Source organism: Gouania willdenowi, chromosome 4, assembly GCF_900634775.1.
Source record: "Gouania willdenowi chromosome 4, fGouWil2.1, whole genome shotgun sequence".
Taxonomy (NCBI): domain Eukaryota; kingdom Metazoa; phylum Chordata; class Actinopteri; order Blenniiformes; family Gobiesocidae; genus Gouania; species Gouania willdenowi.
The window spans coordinates 29,948,746-29,961,811 of NC_041047.1; the positions used below are offsets into that span (position 1 = coordinate 29,948,746).

The following is a 13,066-nucleotide window of genomic DNA, read 5'->3' on the forward strand; positions in this document are numbered from 1 at the left end:
CGGTCATCATGTCGTTGAGTGTGGTCTTGGTGTTGTCGGAACAACGTGAGGGCGGGGAAGGCATTTGCCAGCATAAGTCCATCATTGCCTTGTTTTGCTTTGTTTTCAAGGTCCTCAGCATGTAAGGCGTATTTGAAAATGTCAGTCCAACGATTCTTTTGCCATCCACCAATCAATGTTGTTTCGACTGTGGAGCGGAGAGAGGGGCGGAGCCCCGATACGAGGAAGCTTTTGGCTAGGGCCTCGTAGGATGATTCATCAGGTGTGTTGTAGCCTTGTGGCGGCTTGACGTGGCCGCTGAAGGTGTCGACACAGGCTGTCAGCCTGCGGCTGCAGTCGTCAACCCGCTCAGTAGGTAACTGCGTGCAGGCCTGAATTTGCCTCATGTCCACGCGGACGCTGAAAGTCTGAGCGAGGAGTGCGGCGGTGGCTTGGACGTGCTTTTCCCAGTCTCCATTGGGGTTCCAGCCCAAAACCGTCTGACGTAGCCCAGCATTTTGGGGTGCTTCGATGAAGATCTGAATGCGGGCATATTCAGTTGAAGTCAGCAGAGTCTTGAGAAGTCTGTTTATTTCTGACCCAGTTGGTCGCCAAACTTTACAGAATGCGATGAGAGCATCCCCAAATGGCCCTCCTCCATTTGAGATGGGTGGAAACTCATCCTTTGCTGCTGTAAGCATTTCAGGCAGCATGTGTCTGTAAACCAAAACATTGTCTGTTGCGCCTGGGTATTCGATCATTGGGAGGCGGAAGTTCTGGATTGGAGAGTCCAAATCAGAGGTGGAGTCCACCTGCGCCCGTGATCGTGTCAGCGGTCCACAGTGGCAACCGTGGTCGATGGTGGGTGTACTTTGCGTTGAAGAACTGGTTGTAGATTGCGGCTCTTGCACAGGTTGAACAGCATGTGGGCATGCCTGTGGGACCCGACGGGCCAAATGTGCTGCCCCAGCGTCATCGTCATGTAACGTGGGTTTGTATGATGGTGGTTGAACTTGAATTGCTGGCAAAGTGTATGAAATTGGAGGAAAAGCATTAGATGAAGTCTCTATGGCTCCATTGTGTGTCATAGTTTGGCTGAGGGTTTCAGCTGTGGCCTGTGGGTAAATGTATGGTGGAGCTTTGGCTCCCTCTGCCGGATGACCAATAGCATTACACTGTGAATTTGGAATTTTACTTGTGTTGCCCAATTCTGCCACCAGAGGGCGGCAGAGAGCCGTGGTAGAAACGTTAGAGGCAGGTGGTGACGTGGTGGAGGGTGGAGCCGTGACGTCCGGATACAATGGAGCAGGGGGTGTGGTTTGGGTGTGTGTGATGAAAGGGTTTTTGCTTGTGTGTGTAAATGTGTCAGTGTTAATTTTTTCCTGTTTTGGCATTATAACCGCTTCTTTTTTATCCCTAGCAGCCCTGTGTGCACTTTCTTTCTGCCAAATGTGTAAATGTGCCATCATTTCTTTCACATAATTGCTTTTAACCTTTGTTTTGCTCAAAAGTTGCTGTTTATGCTCAGATAGCGCGTCTCTCAGCTGTGTGAGCTGGCGTTCGCTCAAGCTGCCTCTGTTTGGAAAACCAAAGCATTCCACCCAAACCTACAGCTTGTCACAACAATTTTCACCATACTTTTTCTTCATCTGGTCTACTAATGGTGCACTCCAGTCCACCTCCGGCTTAGCGGGGTTCACACTTAGATTATTGCCCATTATGCCCCTGACAGTCTACCAGCTGCTGATCAGGCAGAAATGGCACGGCCGTGCACTTAGTCACAAACTCAACTCCGGTACCGAAACCGAAGGAAAACTCAACCGCTGTCCGTCTCCGGAAATGTAAAAAATTTCTGAATCAGCAGGAAACTCAACCTCCACCCTTGAAGAATAAGAGCTTGGGACTAACTCAACCACCATACACTCCAGAAATCTAAGAAAAAACCTCTGAATCGGCAGGAAATTCAACCTCTACTCTTGAAAATAAGAGCTTGGGATTAACTCAACCTCGGTCCGCAACCTGAGGGCTCTTTTAATATTATTCAACTTTAACTGGACCGGAGTGACCTTCTCACGCACCACAGCAGAGGTGTCAAAATAAAACAGAAACAAAAAGAAGCATGAAGGCTTTGTGAACAAAAAACCAGCTTCTCACCTTTTTTAGCCGAATTGTTTGAGGTCCACCGTGGTCCGTTTTTGTCCCGTGCCAACCGTGCGACGACCCGATGCGAGCCTTCACGGAGGTATCCTGCACATTAAATGCTGGCTTAGGATTATTGACGCGTCCGTCACCCCCGTAACGGGTCGCGGGCCGCACACACGGTCCGGACAGGGATCCCGTTCGCTGACGCCAATTGTTAAGGTGGAAAAAGAGGAAGGTTACCTCGTTTTGGCTGTATGACACCCTCTGCGTTGGGAAGTGATGAAAACCAGACTGAAGAGTTGGTGAATTAATAAAAATGATTTTATTCTAAACTAAATAAAAGAATACAAAGTGGAAACAAAAATGGTGACCCCCTGGCCAGGCGATCCAAAGACAGAGTGACGAGACACAATATTAAAGCCACGTATATCTCCCCTTAGTTCCCCCCTCCCTCCTCCCCCCCCCGAGAGATAGGGATAGAGACAGGGAGAAGGAGGAAGGGCAGGAGATGGAAAGAAAGACAGTTTTACTCTTTGAGTCAAAACAGTTCGCTCCTCGTTATCTGGTTGCTATGGAAACGGAGGTGTGTGCGAACTATGTGTTTGTGTGTATGAATGAATGTGTATGGGGTGTGCTATGTGAGTGTGTGTGTCTGTCCTTGTGGTTGTTTTGAAACTTTGGACAGGCTGTCCTGACCCAGAGTGAAGACAAGTTAAAGTTGAAGACATGAGAAATCACACAATGAAAAGTTACACCCCAAGGCTTAAGGATTAAAATATATAAGTAATTATATTATTAAGCATAACTAATTATTCTGCCCCAACAGAGGTATTGCAAAAACTTCAGGTAAATACATCCAGGAGAAACCTGCTAAAGATTCTGTATATCAAGTCAAGTCGACTTCAGCTTTGGGGGCACCGTCACAGAAGGCTGATACAGTAATAAAGTTCAAAGTTTGAATTACTAATTTTTTAGTACAACACACAAATTCCTACAGCCTCACCTCCGCTTCATGTGAGGGCAGTTTTTCCTGCATGCGGCGCATTAAAACATACCGGTACCTGAGAAACCGAAAGGCAAACCTTCGACTCAGCAATCTTGCCTGCCTGTCCAAACATGCAGAAACAACAACAAACACAACGCATAAAACAATTAGGGTGAGTTAGTTCTTCCCTGACATTTTGCATTTTAGATATACTGTCTGATAATTGGCGGGCAAAACAGTGGCTGTCAGGTGTTGAATAGGTCACTTTTGCTCTTTTTTTTGTTGCCATTGCCATGTGGTCACTTGTTTTATGCTTAACTAATTTGTTATTATTTTATATTCTTTGACCAAATTCAGTTAAAACTACATTTATATCTAACATTCGGTGTTGCACAATGTCTTTTATTGAATTAAAAATGAGAAACTCCTTTTAATTAAAAAAAAAAAACCTAACTATCAGCACCCCCACATATCAATCCCGCACGTTCTGAGCACCGGGAGATAAAAAATCCTGGCGCCCTGCCTGTGTTAATGTATTATTGTTTGATTATTAGTTTTATTGCAGACACCTAAATTTCATTCATGAGCTGTTATTTGAGGGTTAAAGCCCCTTGTGCAAAGGTGCAGGGCCAGTCAAGTGTTGACTTGCACCTATTAGTTAGCTATCTTAGTTAGTCATTTGCAGTGAAGTCTTCTTCTTTCATGTGAAATTGATCAGCATTAGCACCTGTTAAATATAATTGATTGACCATAATCCTTTGAAATCTCTGACGTAGCAAGCTTCCAAGAACTGATGGTGTTTTAAAAGCAAAAGGGAGGAAGCACCAAAAAGTAATTTGATTGCACTTTCTGTACGTCCTTACTTTTGATTAAAATAGCTTTTTGTTGTTAAAAGTGCTCAGCTTTTTTAAACCTGCGTAAAACCTCTGCATTAGCATTGACAACATTTTTTTTGTTTGTTTACAAAGTCAGTTTGTTTTTTAAGGTCTGTTTGTCTATTTTTGTTTGTCTTGCTGTGCCAACATGCTGCAGTGTCAATAGAGCAACACTGTCATCAACGTCTGAGTCAGCCTCATGAGTTCAGTGAGCATTCTTAATTTATGAATACATCCCTCAGTGCTTAAACAACACAGATTTGGTAAATTGAACAAAAAAAGTTGCTCATATCAGATTGCGATTTTGGCATTGATGTCACAAGCAGCTGCATATAAATCTGTTTGTCCAAACTTCTGGTCATCTGTCTGGCAAAATAAACAATGGGCATAAGTACATTCAGTAATTTTTTTAATTCATTTTCCAACACTATTAATTTGATAGTAAAAAAAGTTTTTTAGGCCGGGCTACCAGACTCAAAACACCACTCACTTTGTTCTTCTTCATTTTGTTCTTGTTGTTGTGTACACCAGTTAAAATCGCTGCTCCTTTGTTACTGGTGAACGGCTCGAGCTGAAATCTGGTAGGTATAATCTATGAATGTGTACGCATCGACGCTCGGAGCCCGATTTTCTTACACAGAAATTTACAAAAACTTTGATCACACAAACATTATCATCATAAGCCACTGTGTATAAGTGTAAGTAGTTGGCCAATCTTAACTAATATTATGTAACAGGATCTTAACGTGTTAACAGGATTCCTGTTGACAGGTGCGTCCCTAAATCCTTTAGAGGTGCGGTTTATTCACCTGCTTTGGGGAATTCACTAACATTGTGACACTCTTAGGTGCTGCAATGTTAGTGAATTCCGTATAGACGTGGTTGAGACTGCCCTATTTAAATGAACATTTTGCTCGTTTAACATGGAGAGGTGATTGCGCAGAAGCACAAAATTACATTTGAAGAAATGAAATTGGAGGCAGGTGGACTTCTCTGTCTGCTGCACAAAATGTGCCCCTCACTCAACTTTTGTGCGACCCCCAAAACAATTCTCCCAAAATTTTATTTTCAAGAAGTTGGAAGGAATTTAAAGCCCGACATAATACACAAAATAACTCCCAAAACACAAAAAATTCTAAAAATGACTCATAAAGAACTAAATGACAACAAAGACGAACACAACTTTAACAAACAAAATGACTGAAAACACACAAAAAGCAACACATTACAGAATAGTTCCAAAAGGAAATACAGGAAAATACAGTACAGAAAACAACAACAAAACAAAATAAAATACAAACAAAAATACAAAAAGTGACTCCAAAAATGCATAAATAGACAAAAAAATGCTGAAAAATACACAAAATTACAGCAATAACTAAAAAAAATAACAAAAATGCACATAATGACACCAAAAATACACAAAATTATTAAAAACTGACTAAACAACAAAACAAGACAGAAAAAAACAAAATGCTTTCCCCCCTTTTTTTATTAATGCTCAGATCAGTCATTCTAAATGCTGACATGAATTGTTGATAATGTGGCCCTCGGATCAGATATAATCACATTTTTAGGGCCCCCGCTGTGATAGAGTTGCCCATCTCTGGTTTAGAGTTTATTGTGTGGTGTCTTGTGTTGACCACTAGGAGGCAGTGTTGCATTGTTTTGACACTGGCTGTTTACTCACAGCCAAAGGTGTTGCAGCTACTCGGATTTCTGCAACCGTGATGACAGTTGTGGACTCATTGCTGACGTTTGAGGGAACTGCTACTGCCACAGCTGACTGCACCCACAAATCTTGACTCCTTAGCTCAAGCCCACAAGTTTTCCTGTTTTTTTCTGCACAATGATGCAAAGACGGGCAGGACCCAGAGAGGCCTAGGAACGCTGCATATTGTTCCCAGAGCTTCCTCTTCCACATTCCTGGGCTGATTGGGATCTGGGCCTCCCGTGCAGGGGTATTGTTCTAACTCAGCAGCACCACAGACATGGCCCCAGCAAACTATAGCTGCCTGGACTGACCATTGTAACACCCAGTCTCAGTGATGGTTATCTTTGCTTCATCACTCACCGTTTTCACTCAGACTCCTACTTGTGTACTGTTGGTATTCCTACAACCAACAGGATGCCATAGCTTCTGTCTTAGTCTGGCTATATCAGAATTGCTAACTATTTGTGGCCCTTCATTTATAATATTTGTATAGATTGTGTATTTTTTTTTAGAAAAAAGTCAACTCTGATATTTTATGGTTTTTGACATTTCGAATGTGATTTTGCACTTGTGTTGGAACAATTTCTGGCAGTATGTTGTTAAACAGTGCTGTGTTTTCATGTTTTCTTTAAATATGCTATTAATCTGCAAAGTCCCAATTCTCATTGAAAGCATCACATGCCTGTAGGGATGTAACGATTCATTCAACTCCCGATACGATTCGATTCACGATACTGGGTTCACGATACGATTCTCTCACGATTTATTTTACAAAATGGGACTGTAGAAAAATGATGACTGAAAAATATTCCTTTATTTTTTTGGGAAAAAAACTAGAAAATACTCTACTATTTTCCTTTTATTTTTCATTGTCAAAAGAATCCCTTGATAAACTATTCAAAACAATGCAATTTAACTAAAAATAAATCTTGAATGAAATAAATAAAGGAATAATACAAATGAAGAAGAAGCCTATTAATTTAAATTCTGGTTCTATAATAAACAATGCAAAACTGCATAATAGTTCTTTTTTTTTTTTTAAAAGTGCAACTGAAAATGTATTTTGTGCCTTAACAATTGGACTTTAAAAAAAAAAAAACAGTCATTGCCCCGTTTTTATGTCAGATATTTGTTTGGACCAGCAGAGGGCGCTGGTAACCCAGTGGTCGGTTGCCATGCAGAAATACTAGCAGCGAAGAAGAGATGCTATGCGAGCAGACAGAGCTATTAGAAAAACGGGAATTTTACAGATATTCACGTAATATTACAGATATTCTTTTGGTGTTAAAGGGGTAAGGAATCATTTCTGAAGATATTTAAGAGTATAAGGCGGCCAGAAAGAAAGTAGTAGCAGATTCCGCCCTCCGCCTCAGCATTTGGACAAGAGAAGGATAAATATTTAGCGCCCTCTGCTGTTTAAAAAACGTACTGCGATCAACCGTGATACCATGAATCGATTTTTAACTGCCTTACGATTAATCGTTACATCCCTACATGCTTGTCTTTGCACTTCGCCAAAAAAATACTATTTTTTTTCCAAGTGGAATGTTAGGCAATATAGTAAGTGATTTTCTGGCAAGTCCTCTTTCTTGTGTAACCTAGTTGTGTTCAATAACATAATGAAGTTTTGGCTTTCATACCTGACACATGATGCTCAGGTATTAAAGGATCAAGCAATCAAAGTTCGTTGTTGGCAGTTTGAACTGTACAATATTTATCCTTTGACACACCTATTTGGATTCCATAGATGTAATTGTTAACAACTGATTTACCTGACACAAAAATCCTCCCATGCTCTATTTTTTATTGCACGAAACAATTATGTAAAAAAAAAAACCTGACAAAATAATTTCGCATTACCTTTTAATTATGTGTTTCTTAAATAAACACAACCACAGTGCATTATAATCTAAATTGCACAAAACTTTTTCCCTAAATTCACCAAAAAAAAAAAAATGCTTGAAATATAGCACAATAACTTAAATTTGACATTTTTTGGGCTGTGATATTTTACAATGCTTGTTGCTTTGTTTTAACACTAATATCTGTTGGGGTGTGAATAAATATTTTATTTAAAAACGAAAAATGAAAAATGCAGCTTCCTTTAACTCATTCACTGCCAGCCCTTTTCAGAGCAGCCAACCCCATGTTGTCAGGCGTTTTGGATGATTTTCACTGATTTATTTAAGACCCATAGAATATTTTGTACTATGACAACTTTAAATCTGAAAGATTAGAATATCTAGTTTCATCAGAATTTTTTTTTTGTTTCTAGCTTGTTTCATTCTTCTGTAATCAGCAGTTGAATAGAGTTTCACACAAATCGCCAGTTTGTGACAAAAAGCTGAGGAAAACCTCTTTTTCTGAAAAAACCTATTAGAGACTTTGAAGAATTTTTTTTGCTTTAGTGACACCTCAACATTGGTTTCCTTTTATAAAACTACAAAAACAACACTGAGACCAGGCTTTTGATGGCAAAATTATCATTATCTATGTCAGAATTGAATGGATTTCTTACTGTATTTTGGCCTTCCTCCAAGTCTCTCCCCCGTCATTCACCCCACACGCTACTTCCTCCTCCTCCCGGACATGCCGAGTCACCCCGCTTGCCCCGTTTTTTGATCGTTTTATCTCACCTTCACGACACTCTCAATAGTCCACTTAGTTCCACACATGCTCTGGTAGAGTGTGAGCTGATGGGAGCTTCATCAACTCTTGTAGCACTACATCATGGTACAAGTTAGATATTCACAGGAGAGCTTTGTCACACTGTCTCCATGCAATCCTAGCCAAAAAACACAATTAACGTCTTTAGACATCTTTGGCAGTCAACGTTACTAAACCAAAAAACATCTTTAAAAGTCTTTGGCAGTCAATGAGTTAAACATTCAGCAAAATATCAATTATTATTTTCAAAATAATTATTTCTATCAAAATCTAAGTGATCACTAGTAGTTATGCAATGAAATTTGTTTTAACGCTGCATAGCAATGAACACACTGCACTCCAGTAACACTAATTAAATTATACATCAGCTCAGATGATTTGCATTGACAGATTTTGTTCATATCAGGCCTATTACAAACAATAAAATGTTGCAACGCTCCATTTTTCATGTTAGAAAGGAAGGAGTATGATTGGCACAAGAATGATTGAGTGGAAGCAGGTCCTAAATTGTTGAAAGAACTCTCATTTTTTTTCTAAATTTCTGCAATATCTCACAATCAAACAATTGCTCTGAATTACACAAAAATTGGTCACAAAAGTCAAGGAGTTTTGAAGTGAAGATCCTGCAGGCGCTCATATCTATCTGTCATTTATTGCTTGGATATTGCCTGTGCCTTTCATACTTATCAAGGTTCAAACTACAGTAACCGACTTCAATCAAACTCTTCCCTGTTTGGCTGCTGAAAGAAAACAAGTTTGACCCCTGCGCTACAGCAAATAGTTCAGTGCAAATAACAATTGACCTTCCTACATTGCTCTATTTGTTAAAATGTTTGAATTGCAATAAAATCACAATTTGAATGCTACAATTAAGACAGTGACGTGCCGTGACCACTAGCGTTGGGTAGGCACGTTGCAAATCGAGACCACCAATGGCAATTTCATATGTTACTGCTGGCAAGCGTTAATTCATTTCAATTCAACTTTATTTGTATAAAGCAATTTACAACAAAGTCATCTCAATGCGCTTATCAAAATATAAAATTCATATTAAGAAGGAAAAAACCCAACAAGATCCACATGAACAAGCATTTAGCCATCTAACAAAATCAACATCATAAAACACCACTAAAGAAACAAACAATTATTTAATATAGCCTCCATACTCTCCCAACAAGATATATCTCATGACACAGCAGCGCATCCATTGTTTATGTTGGAAACACAGAGAAAATGACAACAACAACAACAACAACAACTCAGAACAGCCTCAGTGAGGCGCAAGTTTTTTTTAGCGTCTCTAGTCTTTAGTCTAGTCTCTGTCATCCTGCCTCTAGTGGTATCCCGCCCACTAGCGAGAGAACGTAGCAGCAGCGATCACGTGATATCAATAAACTAATCCACTCTGAACATACGTATAGCGTTTAGCATAGCACGGTTACGTCCAAAGGCAGCGTAGAGAACTGCCTTTTTACGTAAATGATTTTCATCTTAGGGAACTGACTGCGCATGTGCTAACACATACAAAACGCGCTATGGGAACAGAGGCAGAGCAGCAATGTGCTTTTGGGAGAGGGTGTGGCCTCCTCATGCCTTACAGTGGAATGAGGCGGCAGCTGTTCCAGGAAATAGCTGTGTTTAATAATTTGGGCTATGAAAAGCACAAAATGCGGACACTTTCAAACTTATAGGTACTGTAGGCTATCGGAAAGGAAAAATAAATAATTTATAATTATATGATAATTCAAACAAATAATCAAAATATCAATTCAGCCTTGGGTAGGCACTTCCTACCTTGCATACCTTGACTGCATGTCATTGAGTTAAGAAATGCATTAACCAAGTCAGGTTTGGGTTAAGAAAATTTAATCTAGGGGTATAGTGACAGAAAAAAGTCTGAAGCCCACACTAAAAATATGAAAACCAATATTTTCATGGATAAAGAAGCCTAACAAGGTAAAAATGAATTAGATGAAAGCATTTTTTAGTGTATTTTACAATTGATTTAAGACATGGGTCAAAACCAACCCATTATCATCAGAGATGCTAACAGAAAGCTAACACAAGAGGAAGGTTAACTTTTATGGGCTCATTTATTAAAGGCTCAGTAACTGTGAATTATTGTAATTGAACTTTAGTAATTGAGATTGTAATTCGAAATGATTTACAGGGGAGAATGATAATTGTAATTTTAATTGGAAAAAAATGCCGGTTACCGTAATTGCAATTGAGTTATAATTGAATGTGGGGTAACACTTTATATTAGGGAACACCTATTAACCATTAATTAGTTGCTTATGACTTTTAATTACTTATTATTAAGTATTTATTAATGCCTTATTCTGCATGGCATTATTATACAACCAGTAAGCCATTAACTAAGAGTTTTCCCTCAATAACCTCAGAATTATTACTTAGTAAGTAAGGAAGTTGTTGTATATGAATTATGATCTCAATATGCTAGGGTTGGGGTAAGGGTTAACGTTAACCCTAACCCTGTTTGGACTGCGAGACTAAGGCATTAATAAGTACCTAAAGGGTAAGTACACCCCTGCCTTCTGCTGAGCTGCCACTAGGAGGGAAATTAAAGAAAAGCCTTGATTATGGGCGTTACTGCTGTAGCAGTAAGACACGCCCAGCTACTTTCAGTAACCGCCCCCTCCCCTCTGTCCCCACACACACAGAACCAAAACCCATCACAACTACTATCTAAGGAGCTAAATATGAGCGAGTTTGCCAGTGCGAACACTTTTGCCACAGAGAGGTCATTTGAGGTGTCAATCCAACCTATGCGCTACAGATTGCAAAAAGGCAGGTGTCAGGTTTTATCGGTTAAAGTGATGACAGAGGGGTTTCAAGAGCTTACCGTTCAGCCATTAGTAAAATTCAGTTGTAATAGCCGGCGTTCAGCACTTAGTGGCCAGTATACCAGACATGGCGGGAGTAGCTCAGTCCGTAGAGACATGGGTTGGAAACTGGAGGGTGGCCGGTTCAAGTCCCAATGCGGACCAAACCTTCATTGTAAAAGCCCACTCTGACATTTCTCCACTAATGCATGTCCACAGGTCTTGTTTGTGCATGTGTGTGATTCCGGCCTGTGTGTGTGAGAAGCATGTCCTTAAAAATAACAGAGTGCAATGTAATTTCCTTAACTTACAGCTAAATACACAAAATTAAAATACTTTCACAAAAATTTGAAGAGTTGGACTAGGACCAATCAACAGCAATACTTAATACCCAAATATATATATATTTAGCAGAAAAAAGTTGGTTTGGGGTGTACTTACTCTTTAATAGGGCATTAATAAGTACTTAATGACTAATTAAGAGCCCTATGTTACTAATGCTAATAAGCAACTAATTAATGGTTACTACGTGTTCCGTAACATAAAGTGTTACCGAATTTGGATAATTGGAGATATAACTGTATATGAGAAATGTAATTGACCCCAACCCTGAACTAGTAATGGTTGTTTCATACTGCTCCACTGTAGCTGAAAAACTCAAATTGAATTCCCTTTCTTTGTCTTGGGTACATGGACACTAGTAAAGATCAAAAGCCTTGATGTCAGATTGGCTAAATTGATGTTTACATGAAACAGCTTCAAGTCTAATCTGATCATTTCATGTCCATGTAACAGCAGCTAGTGCTTTATAAAATGGTTTCGTAGTGCATGAAATGCACAAGTTGCTGTTTTTAAAGAATGTCTTATAGAAGACTAAAAAAAGAATGAGACATTTCCTCTTGTGACATACTGTACACTTTAAAACCATTACATCATCTGGATGACTTTTTCACATGCTGCAGCAGAGGGTGTTAGTAATTCCTTTATAACTTTCTGATCACACTCACTGGTCTTAAATACACAGCTTGTTTGTAGAATTTCTTTGAGAAAGCAGTTTATGAGCAATAGGACTAATAAACATGTCTTGAATGTGTGGATGTGAAATGTTTCGGTAAATATTACATTTCATTAACAGAATCAAACATATTTAAATGTTGAAGTTGGGCATTTTTTTTAATTTAATTTAACATATTTTGTTAATATTTACCAGCATTAAAGGAAGGCTTTAATGTCAGTTTAGTCAGTCTCTCATTCTGAGTTAAACTGTGGAGCATTGATGCTATAAAGCAATGATTTAAATCAACTAATGCATATGTTCAAACAAACTCATAGTAAAAATAACCATAAGGCTACATCTGTCTTTATTTAGCAGGACATATAGGTCGGATATATATACACTTATTTAAAGACGGGTATGTTTAGCTGTTAAGCCAAATGTACTGAAATATTTCACTGTATTCTAAATGTATGAAAGGCTTTTTTCTCCACTAAAAATAGTTAAAAGTCCTTTTATGAAAGTTCTTTTTCTTTCTTGATTATTGGCGTGTTGCATTCAACTTGAATAGGTGCATATAGCCACCTATAGTACTGGAGTGTGTAAACTCCTATATATATACTTCCACATTAAAGGATGTTCACTCCTTCTCGTTCACAATTCTTTATTTAATGTCAAATATTCTTTCTTTGCTTTCTCATCCCAGTGTGCATTTTGCTGTTTAATTTATTTTAACATAAATTAAATGACTAATACCCAGAATAGAAAGAATGATACAGCAGGATATTAACTTATTTTTAAACTCTTGCCTATCATCTTCCCATGTACCTTGACCTTTGTTTATTGTACATTTTGAAGCCTAAA

General features: G+C 39.0%; 1 protein-coding gene across 4 annotated transcripts in view; it reads left to right on the forward strand.

Annotated features, from left to right (window-relative positions):
- fryl (furry homolog, like) overlaps positions 1-13,066 on the forward strand; it is a 107,727-nt gene that overhangs the window by 19,046 nt on the left and 75,615 nt on the right. The window lies entirely within an intron of this gene.